This window comes from Puma concolor, chromosome B4 (assembly GCF_028749965.1).
Source record: "Puma concolor isolate L17-30 chromosome B4, mPumCon1.1.hap2, whole genome shotgun sequence".
Lineage (NCBI taxonomy): Eukaryota > Metazoa > Chordata > Mammalia > Carnivora > Felidae > Puma > Puma concolor.
The window spans coordinates 100,693,118-100,716,984 of NC_141673.1; the positions used below are offsets into that span (position 1 = coordinate 100,693,118).

General features: G+C 40.4%; 1 protein-coding gene and 1 pseudogene across 1 annotated transcript in view; one reads left to right on the forward strand and one right to left on the reverse strand.

The window, feature by feature from the left end:
* Nucleotides 1-3,547: 3,547 nt before the first annotated feature.
* Nucleotides 3,548-4,383, reverse strand: LOC147579352 (coiled-coil domain-containing protein 127 pseudogene; annotated as a pseudogene).
* Nucleotides 4,111-23,867, forward strand: part of CLEC4D (C-type lectin domain family 4 member D) — a 30,823-nt gene continuing 11,066 nt past the window's right edge. Inside the window, exons 1-2 of the mRNA XM_086714163.1 lie at nucleotides 4,111-4,207; nucleotides 8,264-8,320. The gene's annotated coding sequence lies outside the window, so the exon portion shown is untranslated. The remainder of the gene's footprint in view (nucleotides 4,208-8,263; nucleotides 8,321-23,867) is intronic.

Sequence of the window (23,867 nt, forward strand, 5' to 3'; positions counted from 1 at the left end):
GTAGTTTTGTTCATACTCACCCAGAACTAAAAGCAGCCAAGACAACCCCTCAGTACGCAATTGGATAAATGAACTATGGTACAGCCAGACAATGGAATATTATTTAGAGCTGAAAAGAAATGAGCTATCAAGTTATTAGCGGGCGTGGAGAAAACGTAAAGTCATATTACTAAGTCAAAGAAGCCAATCATAAAAGACAGTGTACCTAAAAGACAATGCACTGACTTTGTATAGTGATTCCAACTATATGACATTCTGCAAAAAGCAAAACTTTGAAGGGAGTAAATGGATCAGTGGTTGTCATGGTTTCAGAGGTGTGGGAGGGATGAGTAAATGGAGCATTGAAGGGCAGTGAAACTATTATGTCTATTCTTGGTTGATACACATCATTGTGCCTTTGTCAAAACATTATAGTGTAACACAAAGCGTGAACCCTAATATCAACTATGGGCATTGATTGATAATAGTACGTCAACGTTGATTCATTGACGTTAATAAATGTACCACACTAGTGCGAAATGTTCATGGTGGGGAAGGCTGTGTGTATGTTTCCAGAGGGAATATGTGGTAACTCTGTATTTCCACGCAATGCAGCTGTGAAACTAAAACTATTTAAAAAATAATGTCTGTTGAGTTATAAAAAAAAAAAGATTAGAGAAGTAAAAAAAAGAAGTGAATTCTTTGCGTGCGTGAATAAGAATGGCTTAACTGATTAATTGGATTGTTGAGATATGTGATCCCTCTGCTTACTTTTAGTGTGCTTAATGTGCCAGTTCAGGAAAATGTGCTAATACCTCTAGCTATAAATTTTGATTTACCCATTTCCCCCTCTACATCTGTCAGTTGTTCTTTCATATATTTTTAACCTCTCTCCACTATTATGATTAAATCTTCTTTTATCGTTCCTTTTAACAATATGTAATATTCTTCTTCACTTATATTATTTTGCATTGAATTCTATTTTATTAGAACTTCAAATTGATACTCAAGCTTTCTTTTAGTTCATATTGCTTGAATCTTTTTTTTCTTTTATCTTTTTTTCTTTGTTTCGTTTTTGATGTCATTTCATTGTTTCAAAGTTTTTGATTTTTCTGCTTGTTTTCTGTATGTCTCTTGTAGACAACAGCCTTTGATCCAACTAGGTTTCTTTTTTTTTGTTTTGTTTTGTTTTGTTTTTTGGTCTCTTTTTTTTAAATAGTAAGTTTAACCCATTCCTATTTATTGTGATTATTTTATACACATCACTGTCATCTTATTTCATATTTTCAGCGTACTCTGTTTCCATTTTATTTCTTTTTAACAATTGCTTCCTGCTTTTCATTAGATTAATCAAACTGTTTTCTTATTTTAAAAAGTTACGTTGTATTTTTGTCTTATGGTGGTGGGTACTCTTAATCTCAGATTCATACTTGTGATTATTGTGTTTACTAATTTGTATTTATTTATTTATTTATTTATTTATTTATTTTTGAGACAGAGAGAGACAGAGCATGAACAGGGGAGGGGCAGAGAGAGAGGGAGACACAGAATCGGAAGCAGGCTCCAGGCTCCGAGCCATCAGCCCAGAGCCTGACGCGGGGCTTGAACCCACAGACCGTGAGATCATGACCTGAGCTAAAGTCGGACGCTCAACCGACTGAGCCACCCAGGCGCCCCTCTCTGGACTCTTTTAAGATACTCCTACCTTTGGTATTCTTAAGTTATGGTAATTTGTCTTAACATGTAATTCTATCTCTAGCTTTTGTTATGCTCTGAATCCTTTCAACAGCCAAAAGTCTGTTCAAAATGATTCATCTTGTGACTTATTTTTCTTTTCATTAGTAAGAACTTCATTAACCAGAAGCTACATAACTCCATTACAGTTTTTCTCTTTGTGTGATGCTGGTGGCCACTGGTGGGGTATTTGATGACTAGATTCATTAATTCACTGGGTCCCAAAATGCTGATATTGTGATTGTATAATTTCCTTGTCATTTACCTGCTGGGATACTTTTAATAAGAGATTCTTCCTCTCAACTATTGTACCAGTAACATTTCATCTAAGAAACGCAGGTTATATACTTGATTCTTTCAATTTACTTACCGATTATCAAACATTAGTGCATTTGTTCTCTGTAACTCTGGTAAGGTCGTTCAATTAATTCTTTTTTTTTTTTTTTTAATTTGTTTAAATGTTTATTTATTTCTGAGACAGAGAGAGACAGAGCATGAGAGGGGGAGGGGCAGAGAGAGAGAGAGGGAGACACAGAATCCGAAGCAGGCTCCAGGCTCTGAGCTGTCAGCACAGAGCCCGATGCGGGGCTCAAACTTGCAAACTGTGAGATCATGACCTGAGCTGAAGTCGGTCGCTCAACTGACTGAGCCACCCAGGCGCCCCTCAATTAATTCTTATAATGCCATTATAAACTCATGGATTTAAATATTGGATGGGGGGCAATACATTGGAATTCTTTTTTATTATTTTTTGATTTATTAAAGATCAAATAATATTATTTTTGACCAGAGAAAGACTCTTCAAGTTGACTTCTGAGTATTTCAGACACAATCTTGGAAGTCTTTGATAACTTCCTTGCTATTTGGAGTGATTTGAGGTTCATTCCAGATTCCTTCCCCCAGACATGAAGTCATCTGTTTTTATGAGAAACTTGGCTTTCTCTTAGTGGAAAATAGCATTTCAAGACTACAGTCACCATGTTAAGGATGGTCATTGCTCAGCTGGAAGAAGCTGATTTAAAATTTTTTAATTTTTAAAAATTAATATGTTATGGATATATACTTAAAAAAATTTTAAATGGTAAGTCTTTTTTATTACATGTCATTGCTAATAAATAATATGTACTTACTAAATACAGACACAAGGCAAATCCCTACCGGATACAAGAAACACTTTCTCTCCCTTTGTTGAGAGACACCTTCACTGACGCCATGAAACCTCGATAATATTACTATCTTCTGTTGTCACCCTTAGGCAGTTCTCTCCATTACCTGAAGGCTTCTAAAAGTAATTCTAGGAGAGAGAAAAGTAATTTGAAGAGAAAACAGAATCTGTTTAGGGAGTGATAAAAACAAACAGAAAACTTTCAGTGAGGATCAATACTTTATTTATTATTTATTTATTTATTTATTCGGGGAGTGATAAAAACAGAAAACTGTCAGTGAGGATCAATGCTACATTTGACTTTCTTAAAAACAATCTTACCCTACAGCTAAGATATGAGGTCATACTGTTTGGCTTACTAAAATATTACAGCTTAAAAACAATTATCCTAAGAAACTGAATCCTTAATCGCTGAAGAAGGTCAAGGAAGAAACCCTGTGTCGGTCTCAGAGCATGGCTGGAGGAAATGAGCAAATGTGGATACCCACCCGCAACGCAGCGCCGAGGACTTCGACTTCACTCTTGCCCTACTTCTCTCGCCTGGCTTTCTCGACTCTCTTACCCTTGTTCAAGTTCAACAACCAGTTGCCACTATTTGAGATACAGCCACGTGAGTCTCCCATCCTGGTTTGCTGGTGTTCTAGGCATCGCCATAACATGCGTGGTGCTTCAGTATGTCGGGTGGGCCAGCAGGTCGGCACTAATGGGGTCAGCGGAGGCTCCGACCAGGAAGTCATGTATTTCCAGCCACCTGCCACCAGACGCGAGCAGGCTGCGGTACACGCCGTTTTTCCCTAGGAGCGTCAGACTCTTTGGGATGCCTGGGTGGCTTAGTGGTTAAATGTGGGACTTTGACTCAGGTCCATGATCTCAGTTCGTGGGTTCGAGCCCCACATCAGGCTCTGTGCTGACAGCTCAGAGCCTGGAGTCTGTGTCTCCCCCTCTCTCTGCCCCTCCCCCATTTGTGCTCTCTCTCTCTCTCTCTCTCTCTCTCTCTCTGCCAGACTCTTTCGGCACAAACCTGGCCCTCTTTTGCCAGTTGCCTTCCCTTTCCAGGAAGCTCAGGTAGCGCTGCTCAAGGGCTGCAACTATCTCTTTTCTTGCACAATCTGAACCAGTTCCTCTTTCAGAAGCTTCTCTTCTTCTATCAGCTTGCCGCCCCCCCCCCCCCCCCCCGCCCCGAGGATGCAGGCTTCTTATTAACTTGTCGTTCTCCTTCTGCTCCTCTTCAAGTTCCACAGACCAGTGAGCGACTGCATGCCTGCTTTCTGAGATCACGGCGTGGTACTTGGCTTCAAGATCCCGATGGAAAGCGGTCATTCACTGACGGTATCCTTCTCTCTCTTTTTCTCTTTCTGGGATTACCTGGACCAAATCCAATGAAAAGCAGCCAATCACAGCATTGGAACCAACAGGGCGTGATTTCATCTGCTTCCATTACCTCCATCAGCCCTGAAATTAGGCCAGATATTCCAGTCCGGGGGGTCATTTAAGTTATTCATCGAGATGAACCCTCAGGCTGGAGCACCGGCCCTGGGTCCCTTTGCACCACTGTCCATGGAGTCCTGGATACATACTTTTAACTCAAATTCAGGACTGACCCTGCACTTTAAAATTGTGATGCAAATGTATTTTATTAGCATAACCATATTAATCCTTTCTTCACACCTTTGTCGCTTACACTAAACTTATCCAACAATAGTTGTGCTTAAATTGTTTTCGGAAAGCGATTTGTTATTCATCCGTGTGACTGATTTTCTGGGACTCTGTGCAAAGAGGCTATCAGCAAATGTAGGACCAAATACTTTTTTTTCTGGAGCATTTAAAAATACTTTATTTTTATTTTTTATTTTTTATTTTTATTTTTTTTATTTTTATTTTTTTTTCAACGTTTATTTATTTTTGGGACAGAGAGAGACAGAGCATGAACGGGGGAGGGGCAGAGAGAGAGGGAGACACAGAATCGGAAACAGGCTCCAGCCTCTGAGCCATCAGCCCAGAGCCCGATGCGGGGCTCGAACTCACGGACCGCCAGATCGTGACCTGGCTGAAGTCGGACGCTTAACTGACTGTGCCACCCAGGCGCCCCAAAAATACTTTATTTTTAGTTCCATAGTCTCTTTCCTCAAAAAAATTAGTTTGTTAATTAATTAATTATTTAGAGAGAGCACAAGCAGGGGAGGGGCAGAGAGGGAGAGGAAGAGAGAGAGTCCCAAGCAGGCTCCGCACTATCAGTGCAGAACCCGATGTGGGGCTCGGAACCACCAACGGTGAGATCACGACCTGAGCTGAAATCAAGAGTCAGACGCCCAACTGACTGAGCCACCCAAGCACCCCCCAAAATTACTTAATACTGTAAAATTAAGCTTATTAAGTAATTTAATTAAATTGGGATGTTCCTAGCATTCTATATAGTCCTCTGTTCTTGTTGCCATATGCAGCCATTCAACTTGGGGCCAGTAAAAACCAAATCGGAGGCGTGGTCTCCAGGTGACCCATAGCTAGTGAAGTCTCCTTTATTCCCTGGGGAATGAATTGTTTCGCTTCCTGTCTCCCATCTCTGTGCTGAAATTCACAGAGACTGTGTCAAGTTGAAGAGAGTTGATACAGTTGATACAGTAAACTGTGACAAAGACGCTGGTGGTGCTTGGTGTTAAGTTTTTTGGGTCTTATTTCTGTGAAAAGCTGTGAAAATGGGATCTTTCTTGCCTCCGGAGTCAATATAATAGATATTAGATACCCGAGTGAGTGTGACACTGAACCCTTAATGAGTGTTGCGAAAATGCTAAGATCTTCACATGCATTATTTCATTTGAGTCACTTCTGTATGAAATAGGTATCGTCGTAAGTACATTTTACTATTAAGAAAAAAAATAATGCCAAAGTGTTGATGTCTTGCCCAATAGGTCCAGCAAATTCCTGTCCATCTTCAGGCCTTAGCTCGAACACCAGTCTCCATAATTTTATGATGACTGCTATCTTAGACAGGTGCTAATCTGCTATCCTCTTTTATAGGAGGAAATAGAAGAGAAATGGTGTGAACTATGGAGTTAGCATATAAAAGTCCTGGAAACACTCCCTGGGGATGCTGAACAATCACATCTAGAAAATTGTTTTCATAATTATTACAGTAAAAGAAAGGAGAGGCTTAGACTTCAATCTGTTATGTGGACGGGGGCTGAGGGTTTTAAATAAATCAAGATGATGAGAACTCATCAAGATGATTAGATGATTACGCGATTCTTTTAAGGCAGTGTGGTTTCTCTGAGTCATGCGTTTTCTTACTACAAGTGACGTTCAGAGTTGTGGAGAGTCTCTTGTTAATATCATTTGTTTTCTGAGAATACAGAAGATGACCAAAAGTAGAATACGGCTTCAGTTCCCCACATGGTCAATCTGGAATATAATGAACAGTGGTACATTTCACTTCAAAGAAATCAGATCACATGTGGGTGGGAGGAAGTGAACACGTTTTAAAGATAGCTTTTTGCCTGCCTGTCTGCAATATAAATGATCTAGTTGTCATGGTCCCCGTGCAATTTTAACTTAATTACTAAGATGATTGCTTGACTCTTCTTTGTGAATTTCCTGACCAATTCAGAACGGGCTAGGTTGGTTCTTTTTTTTTTTTTTTTTCTTTTTTTTTTTAGGTTGGTTCTTGAAACACTGCAACCATCAGTGCAGTTCAGAGCTGAGCTCACCAGGGTATCAGTGAGTTCTCACTGCTTGGGAAACTGATGGCCTAACCTGGGCCTTATGACCAAAACTTTGGTGGTTTGTTGAAGGCAGCTCTAAAGGATGCAGTTATCACCAGGTGTACCAAGAAAAAAGTGTTCACCATTCAAATTAATTTCAGAATGGTGTCTTATTCAACCTTAAGAGGAATGTATGTAAGAATCTCAGGACTCTTCTTTATGGGACCACCTCCATCGTGAATCTTCAGAGTGGGGTAATTGTAGGATATGCAGGGTTTTTCCAACTAATTTTTGGCGGTACTTCTTTGTATTCATTTATTTATTTTATTTTTTAACTTGCATCCACGTTCTTTAGCATGTAGTGCAATAATGATTTCAGGAATAGAATCCAGTGATTCATCCCCTACGTATAACACCCATTGTTCATCCCAACAAGTGTCTTCCTTAATGCCCTTGTTCATTTAGCCCATCCCTCCCCCCACAACCCCTCCAGCAACCCTCACTTTGTTCTCTATATTTAGGAGTCTCTTATGTCTTGCCCACCTCCCTGTTTTTCTTTTTGCTTCCTTTCCCTTATGTTCATCTGTTTTGTATCTTAAATTCCACATATGAGTGAAGTGATATGATATTTGTGTTTCTCTGACTAATTTCACTTAGCATAATACCCTCCAGTTCCATCCACGTAGTTGCAAATGGCAAGACTTCATTCTTTTTGATTACTGAGTAATACTCCATTGTATATATATATATATATATATATATATATATATATATATATATACACACCACATCTTCCTTATCCACTCACCTGTCAATGGACATTTGGGCTTTTTCCATACTTCGGCAATTGTCCGTAGTGCTGTTATAAACATTGGGGTGCATGTGCCCCTTCGAAACAGCACACCGGTATCCTTTGGATAAATTAATTTTTGGTGGTACTTCTAAGTAACTGCCACAATAGTATTTTGTGATCTGTTCGGCAAATACTCACTTAGGCTGCAGCGCTTGGACGCTCAAGCTTGTATGGCAATACAGAATTTAATGTGTAATTCAGAAAACAAACAAGTGTTGTTGATACGAACTATGTCTAGCCTGTGCCTCATCTAATGCTCATTCAGAAAACCTATGTTGCATGTTATGTGAACGTTTTCTCCTGGGGGGTATAAAGTAGCCAAAAATCAGAGTTCCTGTTCTCGCACATATTATATTCGAATGGGATGAAACAGTAATTAAACAAATAAATACATCCTGTATCATATGATAAGTGCTTTGGAGAAACATAAAAACGGGATGAAGAAATAGAGGGTAATGGAGGGATACTGATTTACATAGGCGCTTACTTAGGAAGCCTCTCTGTTAAAGTGACATTTGAGCGGCACCTTCAAGGAAGAAAAAAACTGAGCCAGGCAGATATCCGAGGGGAGGGTCCAGGCTAAGTCATGTTGAAAACAAAGACTCTAAATCTTGAGGATTGCTTCAAATAAAAGGCCACTGTGAGTGGATGTGTTTGCAGGGAGAAGGTCCCTGAGGTAGAGGGGCCAGATCATGTGATACTTTGTAGGCCATGATGAGGAGTTTTAAACGTTATTCTTGGTGAGATAGAAAGCCATTGAAGGCTTTTGACTTGAGGAATGACAAGATTTCAATTTACCGTTAATTTTTTTTTTTCTTTAATTTTCCGGATATGAAGAGACCTGCAGCATAAGACTATTTCAGACAGGACACCAAGAGCTCATTTTTGGACATTGTAAATACGAATTGCCTATGAAGTTTTCAAGTACAGGTATCAGGACTTAATTCTATAAAGTTAAGGCAATGCTCTGCCTTGCAAAAATAAGAGCTCAATCTGTATTTCTGGAATGGATAAATAAGTAGATGAGTATTATTTCTCTTTATTTTTATTTTATTTTATTATTTTTTAAATTTTTTTAATTTCTCCCTTTAAAATACTAAAACTTATTTAAAATCATCAGTGCACATGGCACTCCACTCAGGAGGAGAGAAGGTTTACATATACAAATTTTAGAATAAAATGTATAATAGGTTTTAAAAAAAATTTTTTTTAATGTTTATTTATTTTTGAGACAGAGCATGAACGGGGGAGGGTCAGCGAGAGAGCGAGATACAGAATCTGAAGCAGGCTCCCGGCTCTGAGCTGTTAGCACAGAGCCCATCGCGGGGCTTGAACTCATGGACCTCGAGATCATGACCTGAGCCGAAGTCGGACGCTCAACCGACTGAGCCACCCAGGCGCCCCTAATAGTTTTTAACAATGACTCTGCTCCTGGATAGAGATTATGAAATACAGTGATTCCAAGTGGAATAGTTTTTATGTTGGATTAGGTGACCCTTGATGGCAGTGACTATACAGTATAAATCTCTATACAGTGCCTGTCTTATAGCCAAAACCTAAAACTTTTTACTAAGTAAGTGAAGTAAATATTTTCTCTAACTTGTGCTTTTGAATTTTTCAGAGAAACTTTTAGTATTCTCTAAAATAATCCCCGTTTTATTGGCTTTCCATGCATGAATGAAGCAATTTTTAAAATTTTAAAAATTTATTTTATTTTTAAGAGTTTCTTTAGTTATTTTGAGAGCAAGAGAGGGCATAAGCAGGGGCAGAGAGAGAGGGAGAGAGAGAATTTCAAGCAGGGGGCTTGATCTCACCAGCTGTGAGATCATGACCTGATCCCAAGTCAAGAATCAGATGCTTAACTGACTGAGCCACCCGGCACCCTGAAGCAATTTTGTTTTTAAATGCAATTTTGGGTTTTTTTTGCCTTCTAAAATTGAGGTGTTTCTGTAATTTAGTTTGTACCTATGAGGTTTAAAAGGGGGAATATTCGGGATGCAAATCACTGATTTTATTCTTTGTTATCAAATACAAAACAAAATTTATAAGGAGAAAGGTGTAGCTTGATTAAACCAAGAATCCTTACTTATTTAAACATTTTAATTGTCTTTTGTGCAAAGTGATCCAATCGAAAGATTTTGAGGTATCTATAACATAATGCCAGGGTGGGTACATGTAGGAAACAATGTGTTTTATTAAGATTTTTCTTTGTTTTCATATAATTTGGTGTTTATAGTTATAATGTACAGGGTTTTTTTTTTAATTGAATTATAAAGATAAAATTAGACCACTCTCCAGTAAAATCCAATAAAATAAAATTGCCACACATTAAAGAGATGTATGATACAATGTTTAATTACTCCCTAAAAGATTTTATGTTGGGGCACCTGGGTGGCTCAGTTGGTTGAGTGTCTAACTCTTGATTTCAACCCTGGTCATGATCCCAGGGTCGTGGGGTTGAGTCCCATGTCAGCTTCCACACTGGGCATCGAGCCTGCTTAAGATTCTCTCTGCCATTCCCTCTACTGATTGAACACTCATTCTCTCTCTCTCTTTAAAAGAAAAAAAAAAAGATTTTATGCTGCCTTTGTCCAACTGGCTAATAATACGGATGTGCAGGGGCTTAAGCTGAGCCTTTTCACTTATCTAATTAGGCTTGTCTTTTCTAGGACAGAATAGATTCAGAATACGTAAATATGACATATGTGTTTATTGAATAATAAAAATAATTTTCTGCCTTATCATTTTTATGTAGTTTTCTGCTCTATGAGTTTATATATTTTATAATCTCTATCTCCATGGCACTTGTGAAGTGGAAATGAAGTCAACCCGATTGTGAATAGGTATGGTAGCAGAGCCTTGGATGTGTTGAGGATGTTTTCCCAAAGCACTGTTTACTGTGACAATTACATCTCTGGACACAAATAAAAATTTTATTATTATTACTATTAGTATTTTAAATGTTTATTTATTGGGGCGCCAGGGTGGCTCAGTCGGTTAAGCGTCCGACTTCGGCTCAGGTCATGATCTCGCGGTCTGTGAGTTCAAGTCCTGCGTCAGGCTCTGTGCTGATGGCTCAGAGCCTGAAGCCTGTTTCAGATTCTGTGTCTCCCTCTCTCTCTGACCCTCCCCCGTTCATGCTCTGTCTCTCTCTGTCTCAAAAATAAATAAACGTTAAAAACAAAATAAATAAATGTTTATTTATTTATTTTGGGGGTGGAGGAACGGAGAGAGGGAGAGAGAGAATCTCAAGCATGCTCTGCATTGTCAACATGGAGCCTGACGTGAGGCTTGAACCCACGAACCGTGAGGTCACGACCCGGGCCCAAATCAAGAGTCTGACACTTAACTGACTGAGCCACCCAGGTGCCCCACAAATGCAAATTTTAATATTCCTTCATGCTCGGTTGCTTCTTGCTACTTTCGGCCCACCTAGCTGACCTTTTGGGATTTTGATACCTGACTCTGTCGTAGAAAGATTAACCTTTTCCAGTCCACTTTCTGGCATCTCAAAAATCTGACTAGTATACACTACAGCCAAGTAAATAAGCGAACCGTAAGCTGTGCATATTTTCTAAGACGATCTTTGGGCAATGGGAAACACGGAGGTGAGATGGGATGTTCAGGGCTATCCTCCTTAGCTCTCTGCTGTCTCTTTTCTTTTCGCATTTGTCCACCGAGAGCTTGGTAATCACGTTTGTGAATACCCAACTCTCTCTTCCTTTGTCTCTACTTGGTCTAGGCTGTACAATCCAAGTCTGTCTCAAGGATTCGGAGTATGAACTGTGGGACACACGGCCTGGTTTTAGGAATCAAACCTTGTTGACCGCAGAACCCTAGGTTTAAGATCCGAATACGCTTGTGTCTGTGATCCCCCCAAGCTTTCTTGGTTCACACTTAGGGAAACCTGCTTGTTCATCTCCTTCTTGGATTCTGTGAAATGCATGAACAGCCATCTTATACACTTATTTTTCTCTGGGAGTTTTTAATAGGATTCTTTCTATCATTGGCAAATGAAAAACCTTAACCTAATATACAGGTTATACAGACAATACAAAGTAGGGAAAGACCAATCTAGGAAGGATTAGAATGGAATATAAAAATATACAGTGGTTTGGGGGAATAGTTACAACCTGAAAATGGAAATTAAGTGTGTGCTACACTCTGAAAGAAATATAAGTGTAAGTGTCTAATGTCTGTTTCCAGTGGATTTCATCTTCCGGTGGTAGACCACAGCACTCATGGGAAGAAAAGTGGTTTTTACTGTTGGTCTAGGCGTATTCACTCATAACCACTTCTGGTTTACTCTGGCCTGTCTGACCTCCAAGAAGCACGCTGCCCCAGATTAGTGCTCTTTTTTTTTTTTTTAAATTATTTATTTCCTGCTTTAAAAAAAAATTTTTTTTTTTAACATTTATTTATTACTGAGAGACAGAGAGAGACAGAGCATGAGCAGGGGGAGAGCAGACACAGAATCTGAAGCAGGCTCCAGGCACAGAGCCTGACGTGGGGCTCAAACTCACAAACCGCGAGATCATGACCTGAGCCGAAGTCAGACGCTTAACCGACTGAGCCACCCACGTGCCCCCAGATTAGTGCTCTTTACTTACTCCACCAAAGAGGAAGCTGCGGGTTCCCATTGAGTCATTGGATTGTTGCCGTTGTTTCCATCCTGTTTGCCCATGTTGGTTTCCTCATCATCATTGTTGGTGTACATCGTTCCTCTCTCTGCCTCTTGCGCACTCTTTTCTTCTCCTTCTCCTCCTCCTCCTCCTCCTCTTTCTTCTTCTCCTCCTCCTCCTCCTTTTTTTATGATTCCCCTGTTTGATTTTCATACTAAACATGTCCTTATTTCTTGTTAGTCCTTTTAAGAAAATTGTAGTGTTTATTTATTTTTGAGAGAGAGAGAGACAGAGTATGAGCAGGGGAGGGGCAGAGAGAGAGGGAGACAGAATCCGAAGCAGGCTCCAGGCTCTGAGCCGTCAGCACAGAGCCCAACGCGGGGCTCGAACTCACGGACCATGAGATTGTGACTTGAGCCAAAGTCGACCGTTTAACCGACTGAGCCACCCAGGTGCCCCTCTTTTTGCTTTTTAAACTGGCATTACATTTTTCTTTATTCATAAACATCTAAATACTTTCTAACTGAGTGTGAAAAGTTTTCTGAATTACAGACAAAATTGTATTAGAAATTTTATATTTTTTTAAATATTTTAACGTTTATTTATTTTTGACACAGAGAGAGACAGAGCATGAACGGGGGAGGGGCAGAGAGAGAGGGAGACACAGAATCCGAAGCAGGCTCCAGGCTCTGAGCTGTCAGCACACAGCCCAACGTGGGGCTCGAACTCACGGACCGCGAGATCGTGAGCTGAGCTGAAGTCCAACGCTTAACCGACTGAGCCACCCAGGCGCCCCCTTTTATTTTTAATTTTTTTTTTTTTAACGTGTTGACATTCACTTTCTATGTATACTACAGCTATGATCAAGTGCCCATGTTTTGTACAGAGGTCAACCCTAGTCAACAAACTTTTTACATGATCACCACTCTTTTGGGCCAAAAGATGGGCTAAGATTATGTTTCCTTCTCTATAGGTCCCATGTCTTGATTCTGATTTGTTTAGAGGGGATTGCTCCTTTCACTAAGGTCAAATGGATTCTATTTGCTTAGATCCCATTAGGTATTTTATTTTTGTTTTAATGTTTATTTTGAGAATGAGAGAGAACGAGTGCGTGTGCGAAAGCAGGGGAAGGACAGAGAGAGAGGAGAGAGAGAATCCCAAGCAGGATCCATGCTGTCAGCGCAGAGCCCGATGTGGGGTGCCACCTCCGGAACCGTGAGATCATGACCTGAGCCAAAATCAAGAGTCAGACCCTTAGCTAACTGAGCCACCCAGCTGCCCCACCGTAATTATTTTAACTCAAGCTGCGTGTTAATTTGCTTCCTAATTGAACTCTAGTTTCTCATGTAGCTCCCCCCACTCCCGGCATGGCCAATTGCTTTTTCTTGGATAACCTATTTCTTTTATGCCCTTATTTTTCAACCCTTCTAATTAACGTGTCTCTTACACGGCACTCAGCTTTAAGTTGGTTTTCTCAGCGCCCTTCTTCTGCTGCCCCATAGTGGACCCGTTCCTCTTCTCAGTAACCACCCAAGGACTTCCCTGGCTGACTCTCCTGGTTACAGCTACTGTTTCTTGTATACTGCGTCTTTCTCTTTGTTGCTGTGGGTATGTCTCTTTGTCTACCAACTTAAATGTGCAAATCACTGCACATTTTTCAGTAAAAATAAATCTGCTTCTGAGACTCTGGTGCCCAGCCTGGCGGGTAGGAAATTTGGTCTCCGTCGTGTTGGGCCTTCGTTCCCCCCACTGCAATTACAGGAAGATCCAAGAAGCTTACGTGTTGTCCAGTAAAAGAGAGAGAGACTCTTGATCTTCAGTGCATCTTCAGTGGGGTCACCAATTCTTGTCCCAATGTTCCAGCCTGTGTGGGATCTGGGTGGTGGATGGCATCAGGTTTTCTGTGACAATAGTCCAGTTTCTCTGGAAGAACTCAACCGTTATTCTTCTCTGAGGTCTATCCACTTTGGAGATCTTTGTCAGGAGGCAGTGTCTAAGTTCTCAGGGTTACTGGAATTTGACAACTTTTGTTCATGTCAAAGTCTTTGAAAATCTTCCTAAGACTCTACCTCTTTATGTGCCCTTTAATTTTTTTTTTAATTTTTTTTTTCAACGTTTATTTATTTTTTGGGACAGAGAGAGACAGAGCATGAATGGGGGAGGGGCAGAGAGAGAGGGAGACACAGAATCAGAAACAGGCTCCAGGCTCTGAGCCATCAGCCCAGAGCCTGACGCTGGGCTCGAACTCATGGACCGCGAGATTGTGACCTGGCTGAAGTCAGACGCTTAACCGACTGCGCCACCCAGGCGCCCCTTTAATTTTTTTTTTAATGTTTTGTTTATTTTTGAGACAGAGAGAGACAGAGCATAAGCAGGGGAGGGGCAGAGAGCGAGGGAGACACAGAATCCGAAGCAGGCTCCAGGCTCTGAGCTATCAGCACACAGCCCGACGCGGGGCTCGAACTCACAGAACGCGAGATCGTGACCTGAGCTGAGGTCGGCCCGTTAACCGACTGAGCCACCCAGGTGCCCCTTTATGTGCCCTTTAGATTAATCACTCCAAGTATCACCGTCTTCCGAAAAACAAAGGAGAAAAGGGATAGTGTTCGTTACGAGGAACTTTTTCTTTTTGGCCCCGTAACACAAACCTTCCCTGAGGTGAGAAAACATAGGCCTGCTGGCTGATGAAGGTATAATTTCATTTATTTCTAGCAAACCAGTTACAGTGATAAGAAGTCACACCTCAGCTTCATTTCTTTCTTTTGAGGAGATCTGTATTTTGTTTTTCTCTCTGGAAGAGTGTAGATTCCTTTCTTAATACTTTGAGTCTGCGAGCATGAGTTTGTCATTTTTATGTTCTCCCTTTCATAACATTGTCTTAGAACAAGGAAGGAGAGAAATATCTTGTAAAATACTGAGTCTCTGTCACATTCGAAAGGGACCCTGTATCATCTGATTGGTGAGTCATTTACTGACTATGCAACCTCATATTGTTCTCTGAATCTCCCGGCACGTGGTGGGGAAAATGGTGGGGCAGACAACTCCTACTCACCTTCTCAGTCATTCCTTCCTTCCTCCTCATCCCTACGCCAGCCCCAGACTGGGTTATGTCCTTCCATTTTTCTTCTTTACGATCCAGGAATTCTTCTTGGGCAATATTCATTAAATATATAAGTATTTGTTGAAAATGATTTTCTGTAAGGCAAGGTCAACACTAGAAAGGCAGGTAATTTGGACCTATTTTGCCCACTGCCTTTTCCCCAGGGCCTGGGGAAAGTTCCAGGTACATAACAGGCACATTGTGGAATTATTGAAAGGAGTAGAGGCTTTCTAAATATTTGCACCTAGGGGCGCCTGGGTGGCTCAGTTGGTTAAGCATCAGACTCTTCTGTGTGTGTGTGTGTGTGTGTGTGTGTGTGTGTGTGTATTTAATATTGGTTTTTTAGAGAGGGGGGCTGAGGGAGAGAGAGAGAGAGAATCCCAAGCAGGCTGTCAACTCAGAGCCTGCCACATGGGGCTCCAACCTCCAAAACTGTGAGATCATGACCTGAGCGGAAATCAAGAGTCAGAGACTTAACCGACTGAGCCACCCAGGGGTCCCAAGAGTGGGACTCTTTGTTTCTGCTCCGATCATGATCTTACACTTTTTAAAATCGAACCCCCTGAGACGGGCTCCATGCTCACAGCCTGGAGCCTGCTTGGGATTCTCTCTCTCTCCCTCTCGCTCTGCCCCTCCCCTGCTCTCTCTCTTTCTCAAAATAAGTAAATAAACTTAAAAAAAAAAAAAAAAGATTTGCGACTAATCAAGTGATTCATTTTTATTTCCATCTCCTTCCTGGTTTCTTCCTGAGGGATTTCCCTGGTACGTTTATTTCCTATATATCTTTTTCAGGTTCCATCTTTAGGATGAGTCCAAAAACGTTGAAGGCAACGAACTGTTTCTTTGCTAAGTTTTGACACAAGATTTGAGGCTGAAATGTTTCTTTCACTTTAGGGCAATAGTTCATCTGTGAGATACTGCCTGACAAAAGCCATTAAAAGGAAAATGGCAGAACCCAGAATCCCGTGGTGTGGAGGAGATGGAATAAGGCAAAAGCATGCACAGCTGAGAATCTTCTCAACTAACAGGCTTTGCAATAGAGCGCTGTGAAGTTTTGAATAGCGCGCTATCCTGGATCCCTCACTCTAACAGACCTTTCAGGTTTACATTCCATAGACTCATCTCCATTTCTGGGCCTGGTTGCTGCGTGTTAGTTTGCTAATGTGAAAGGGTTCTCTGACCAACATCCTTTTTTTAAAATTTATTTTTAACGTTTATTTATTTATTTATTTATTTGTGTGTGTGTGTGTGTGTGTGTGTGTGAGAGAGAGAGAGAGAGAGAGAGAGAGAGAGACGGGGCAGAGAGAGAGGGAGACAGAGAATCCCAAGCAGGCTCCGCACTGCCAGCACAGACCCGGACGCGGGGCTCGAACTCACGAACCATGAGATCATGACCTGAGCCAAAGTCAAGAGTCGGTCAGCTTAACTGACTGAATCACCCGGGCACCCCTATTTTGATTTCTTTTTTGACTCATTGGCTAAAACATTATTTTATGGTATGTGAAGTATACCACAATAAAATGATAATGATAATTTCTTTAAATGAAATGGACTATATTCCGCAATCAAAAGACGTACAGTGGCTCAATGAATAATAATTTAAAAACTAGGGGCGCCTGGGTGGCTCAGTCGGTTGAGCAGCTGACTTCGGCTCAGGTCATGATCTCACAGTCCGTGAGGTCGAGCCCCGCGTCGGGCTCTGTGCTGACAGCTCGGAGCCTGGAGCCTGTTTCGGATTCTGTGTCTCCCTCTCTCTGCCCCTCCCCCCGTTCATGTTCTGTCTCTCTCTGTCTCAAGGATAAATAAGCATTAAAAAAAATATATATATAAAAAAAACAAAAACCAAAAAAAACTATATGCTGCGTGTAGCATGTAGTATGTATGTATACAGGAGCATATTGTTTAACCTCATACATTTGTGAACTTTTCAGTTTTTGTCTTGCAATTGATTTCTAGATTTATGCCAATGTGGTCAGAAAAGATGCTTAATATGATTTCAATCGCTTAAATTTATTAAGACTTGTTTTGTAGTCTAACATATGCTCTCTCCTGAAGAATTTTCCATGCACACGTGAGAAGAATGTGTATTATGTTGTTCTTGGGTGGAGTGTTTTGCAAAATGTGTGTTAGCTCCGTGTGTCATTTAAGTCCAGCGTCTCCTTACTCATTTTCTGTCTGGATGATCAATCTGTTGTTGCAAGTGGGGCGCTGAAATCTCCTCCTATTATGGTTTGCTGTCTGTTTCCGGAAGTTTGTGTGTACCCTTTGGCCAATATCTCCCCACTCCCCCCCTTCCCAGCCCCTGGTAACCATCATCCAACTCTCTCTGTTCCTCAGTTTGTCATTTTTTTTTTTTAATTCCAGAAACAAGTGATATCATACAGTATTTATCTTTCTCTGCCTGACCTGTTTCATTTAGCCTAATGCCCTCAACGTCCATCCAAGGGGTTCCAAATGGCAAGATTTTCTTCTTTCTCATGTTTAAATAATATTCCATTGTATGTGTATACCGTATCTTCCTTATCCATTCGTCCACTGACGGACAGTTAGGTGGTTTCCATATCTGGGCTATTGTAGTAATGCTGCAAGGAATATAGTAATGCAGATATCCCTAACGATATCCTAATTTCAATGTCTTTGGATATAAAACCAGAAGCAGTTTTGCTGGGTCATGTGGTAGGTCTATTTTTAACGTTTTGGGGAACCTCCATTCTATTTTCCATAGCGGCATCACCAATTTGCATTCTTACCAACAGTGCACTAGGGTTCCCTTTTCTCCAAATCCTTCTCAACACCGGATATGTCTTGTCTTCTTGATATAATTGTTTTACCAGGTGTGAGGTGATATTTCATTGTGCTTTTGATTTGCATTTTCCTGATGATTAGTGATGTCAAGCACCTTTTCGCGTGCCTGCTGGCCATTTATCTTTCTTTGGAAACTGTCTATTCACTTCTTCTGCCCATTTTTAAGTCTGGTTGTTAGGGTTGGTTTGTTTGTTTGCTTGTTTTTGCTATTGAGTTGTAGTAATTCTTTATACACTTTAGATATTAATTCCTTATATGTGATTTATAAATATTTTCTTCCATTCTGTAGGTTACCTTTTCATTTTATTAACAAATGTTTTTGCACGTCTGGAAAAAAAAAAGTCTTTTTTAAAAAGCAGAAAGCAGGGGTACCTGGATGGCTCAGTCGGTTAAGTGGCCAACACTTGATCTTGGCTCAGGCCATGAGCTCGTGGTTCCTGAGTTCAAGCCCCACATGAGCCTCTGTGCCATGGTGTGGAACCTGCTTGGGATTCTCTCTCTGACCCTCCTCCACTCCATGGTGTTCTCTCTCTCTCTCTCTCTCTCCCCCTCTCAAAATAAAGAAATAAACTTAAGGAAAAAAGCAGAAAGCTTTTAAGTTTGATGTAGTCCCACTTATTTATCTTTAATTTTGTTGCTTGTGCTCTTGCTCTGATAGCCAGAAAATCATTGCTGACACCAATGTCCAGTTTTATCCCTATGTTTTTTTTCTAGGAGTTTTCTATTTTCAGGTCTTTTTAAAGTCTTTAATCCATTGGGGCACCTGGGTGGCTTAGTTAAGTGTCTGACTTCTGCTCAGGTCACAATCTCAGTTCTTGAGTTCGAGCCCCGCGTCAGGCTCTGTGCTGACAGCTCGGAGCCGGGAGCCTGCCTCGGATTCTGTGTCTCCCTCTCTCTCTGCCCCTCCCCTGCTTGCTCTCTGTCTCTCTTTCTTGAAAGTAAATAAACGTTAAAAAAATTTTTTTAAGTCTCTAATCCATTTTGATTTCATTTTTATTAGTGGTGTAAGTTAAGGGTAAGAACCACATTCTCCCACATGTGGTTATATTTTCCCAACACCATTTTGAAAGGACTATTCCGTCTCTGTTGACTATTCTTGGCTCCCTTGTGAAACATTTGTTGACCGTATATGCAAGAGTTCTGGGCTTCCAATTCTGCTCCATTGATATGTGTGTCTATTTTTATCCCAATACCACTATTTTCATTACTATAACTTTGTAGTATAATTTGAAATCAGGGAGCGTGTTGCTCTGGTTTTGTTCTTTTTTTTGCAGGATTGCTTTGGCTCTTTAGGGCCTTTTGTAGTGTCATACGAATTTTATTATTGTCTTTTCTATTTTTGTAGAAAATGTCATTGGAATTTTGATAGGGATTGCATTGAATCTATAGATGGCTTTCAATAGACTAGACATTTTAACAATATCAATTATCCGGATCCGTGAATACAAAGTATCTTTCCATTTGTTTGTGTCCTTAATTTTTTTCATCAAAGTCTTGTAGTTTTCAGTGTATGGGCATTTTACTTCCTTGATTAGATTTATTCCTAAGTGTTTCAGTGGTTTTTTTTTTTTTTTTTTCAACGTTTATTTATTTTTGGGACAGAGAGAGACAGAGCATGAACGGGGGAGGGGCAGAGAGAGAGGGAGACACAGAATCGGAAACAGGCTCCAGGCTCTGAGCCATCAGCCCAGAGCCCGACGCGGGGCTCGAACTCACGGACCGCGAGATCGTGACCTGGCTGAAGTCGGACGCTTAACCGACTGCGCCACCCAGGCGCCCCAGTGTTTCAGTGGTTTTGATGCTATTGTGAATGGAATTGTTTTCTTTGTTCCTTTTTCAGATGTTTTATTGGTAGTGTATAGAAATAAAATGATTTTCTGTATGATAATTGTGTATGCGGCAACTTTATTGAATTTGTTGATTAATTCTAGAAGTTTCTTGATGGAATTCTTAGGATATTTTGTATATAGGATCCTATATACAATCAAAAGCAGTTTTACTTCTTTTATCCCTTACATCCCAGGGATAATTCCCATTTAATCAGGGTGAATGATCTTTTTAATGTTCTGCTGAATTTGGTTTGCCATATTTTGTTAAGCATTTTTGTATCTATATGCATCAAGGATAATGATCCGTAATTTTCTTTTCTTATAGTATCCTCATCTGGCTGTGGTATCAGAATACTGCTATCATAATATAAGTTTGGTAGTATTTCCTCCTTTTCAATTTTTTGGAAACGTTTCAAGATTGCCATTAACTCTTTAAATATTTGGAAGAGTTCACCAGTGAAGCCATTTGGTCCTTGGCTTTTCTTTGTTGACAGGTTTCTCATTACTGTTTCAATCTCTTTACTGACCTTGGTCTGTTCAGATTTTCTATTTCTTCATGTTTCTAGGAATGTATTTCTTCCAGGTTATCCACTTTGTTGGTGTATAATTGTTCATAGTAGTCTCTCATGATCCTTTGTATTTCTGTGGTATCAGCTATAGTATCTCCTCTTTAATTTCTTGTTTCATTTGAGTACTCTCTCTCCATGTCTGTGTTACTCTAAAAGTTTGTCAACCTTTTTAAAAAATTTTTTTAAATGTTTATTTATTTTTGAGAGACAGACTGTGAGTGGGGGAGGGGCAGAGAGAGAGGGAGACACAGGATCTGAAGCAGGCTCCAGGCTCCAAGCTCTCAGCACAGAACGTGATATGGGGCTTGAACTCACGAACTGTGAGATCATGACCTGAGCTGAAGTCCGATGTTTAACCGACTTAGCCACCCAGGCGCTCTGTCAACTTTTTAAATCTTTTAAAAAATCAGCTCTTAGTTTCAATGATCTTTTGTATTTTCAGTCAGTCTTTATTTCATGTATTTATCTGGTCTTTGTTAATTCCTTTCTTCTGCTAATTTGGGTTCAGTTTGTTCTTTTTCTAGCTCCCTTGAGGTATAAAGTGAGGTGTTTGAGCTATTTCTTGTTTCTTGAGGTAGAGGCTTGAATCACTATAAACTTCCTTCTTAGAACTGCTTTTGCAGTCTCCCATAGGTTTTGATGTGTTGTGCTTTCATTTTCATTTATTTAAAAATGTTTTTTGATTTCCCTTTTGATTTCTGTGTTAAACCATTCAGGACCATGATGTTTAATCTCCACATATTTATGTTTTTTTCCAGCTTTCCTCTTGTTACTGGTTTCTAGTTTCATTGTGATTGGAAAAGATACTTGGTGTGATTTCAATCTTAAATTTGCTTAGCTTGTTTTGTGACTGTCATGTGATCTATCCTGGAAAATATTCCATTTGCACTTGAGAAGAATGTGTATTCTACTGTTATTGGATGGAATATTCTGGAGACGTCTGTTGGGTTCATTTGGTCTAAAGTTTGTTTCAGGTCCATTGTTTCCTTAATTGATTTTCTGTCTCAATGATCTATTTGCTGTTGGAAGTGAGGTATTGAGATCCCCTACTATTTTGTATTGTTTCCTATTTCTCTCTTTAGGTTTGTTTAGATTTTCTTGAAACATGGATGCTCTAATGTTAAGTGTGTATATATTTATGTTTGTTTTATCTTCTTGATGTATTGACCCTTTATCATCATATAATAACTGTCTTTGTCTCTTGTTGCCATTTTTGGCTTAAAGTTTATTTTGTCTTCTGTTAGGAAAGATTTTTGTTTTTGCTTGCATGGAGTGTCTTTGCCATCCTTCACTTTGAATCTCTGTATACCTTTTGAGCAGAGGGGAGTCTCTTGTAGTCAGCATATAGTTGGGTCTTGGGTTTTGTTGTTGTTGTTTTTTAAACCATCCAGTCATTCTATGCCTTTGATTGGAGAATTCGATCCATTAATATTAAAGTCATTATTGATAGGCAAGAACTTGCTAATTATATCTGATTAATTGTTCTCTGGCTGTTTGGTCATTCCATTTTATTTTATTTTTTTCTTCCTTTCTTACTGTCTTCCTTCGCAAATCAGTGATTTTCTGTAGTGGTACGCTTTGTTTCCTCTCTCTGTATCTTAGTGTATTTATTTTAGAGTTTTACTTCATGGTTCCCATGAGGTTTACATAAAACATCTTGTGGAGGTAACAGTCTATTTTATGCTGATAACAATTTAACTCTGCTTGCCTGCCAACTCCATCTTTTACTCTCCCCCTTTTTATATTTTTGATGTTCCATTTACATTTTTATTGTGTCACCATCCATTAACAAGTTAAGTTATAGCTATTTTTTTTAATGTTTATTTATTTTTGAGACAGAGAGAGAGAGACAGAGCGTGAGCAGGGTAGGGGCAGAGAGAGAGGGAGACACAGAATCCGAAGCAGGCTCCAGGCTCTGAGCTGTCAGCACAGAACCCCCATGGGGCTCCAACTCACAAGCCTTGAGATCATGACCTGAGCCGAAGTCGGACGCTTAACCGACTCAGCCACCCGGGTGCCCTTGGAGTTTTGTCTTGTTCTTCATTTTCCTTGGCTCTGCATTGGTTTCTGGTGGTCTTTTCTACCAGTCTTGGAGGAGTGGTATCATGTAGGAGATGAACTTTATTGGTTAGCCTAACCCTGGCTCTTGATTGTCCCTCAAGCCTTTGTGATTGTCCCAGTTGTCTTTTTTGTTCTTAGTGGGTCCCAGTCATTGAGAGTGTACCAAGACCTGTCAGTGTCTCAAAAGGGAGGATCTCACTCAGCGCCTAGATCCAAGCCAGTTGGAAGCTGGACCTTAAGCAGTAGCTTTGAAAGTATGCAAGTAGTTTTCTTTCATGGAAAGACTGGAAGCTAGTTGTTTCTCTTCACTGTCTCTGTGCTGAGCCCTGGGGGGATAGCCATGCAAGTCCTCAAGAGTCCCTTAAGAACTGTTTTTTTGCGGGGTCCCTGGGCGGCTCATTTCGTTGGGCATCTGACTTCAACTTAGGTCATGATCTCTTGGTTTGTGAGTTTGAGCCCGGCATTGGGCTCTCTACTGTCAGCACCAAGCCTGCTTTGGATCCTCTGTCTCTCGCTCTCTGCCCCTCCCCTCTTCTCTCTCTCTCTCTCTCACTCTCTCTCTGTCTCTTAAAAATACATGAATATAAAAAAATAAGAAATTAAAAAAAACCTGTTTCTTTGCTACAGTCTTGTGAGTCCCCTCGATACAAACCCCATTCACTTTCAGAGATAAGTATTTTGGGGGCTTATCCCTCATGTAACAGTCTTAAAAGCTGGGGCGGTAGATATTGGGTCCAAACTCTTTGCTCCTTAGAGAGAGACTGAGAGTTGTGAGTTCCCTCCTGATTGTGTGTTGCTATGCCAGCGGTGGGGTTTATGGTGAGCGTGTGTCTCAGCCTTTCCTAACCATTTTGGTTTTTTCTCACTTGCCTGATGTGCAGGGGTCACTCAGCTTCTTTCTGGATTTCTTTCAGAGGGATTTATTCCACAGGTAGCTATAGATTTGGTGTTTCCATAGAGGAAGTTTCAGGAACCACCCGTGCCACCATTTTGGATGGGAACCCGATAATGATGTTCATGCCCTTTACTTGTGACATCAGTTTATTTTAGTCTGTACTTTTTATACGGTTTATTTTTTTGCAACCCGGTGTCTCCCCCAGAAATACTGTGCCTCTACTATCTTTCTGGCTAGCGTTATATAACTCACTGGCTTCATCTGTTAATGTTATTCCAAAACCATGTGGTCCTTATTTTTTCAATCAGTAAGCCCATGTTGGAGTTTTACCTTCTAGGATGTAAGTGAGTCAATGCTGTGAGTTCTTTCGCTTAGTTTTATCTGACTAATCCATAGTTTTGCAGCACACTATGAACCCTCTATCTACTCAGCTACTTTGTACTGATGAACTCTTGGTTTCCCTTTTTACCTAGCTATTAAATATAACAACAGGTGCACACTGGTCCGTCCTGTTGTTGGTAAAGAGTTGACTTTTTTTCCAGGATTACTTGTCTTACCAT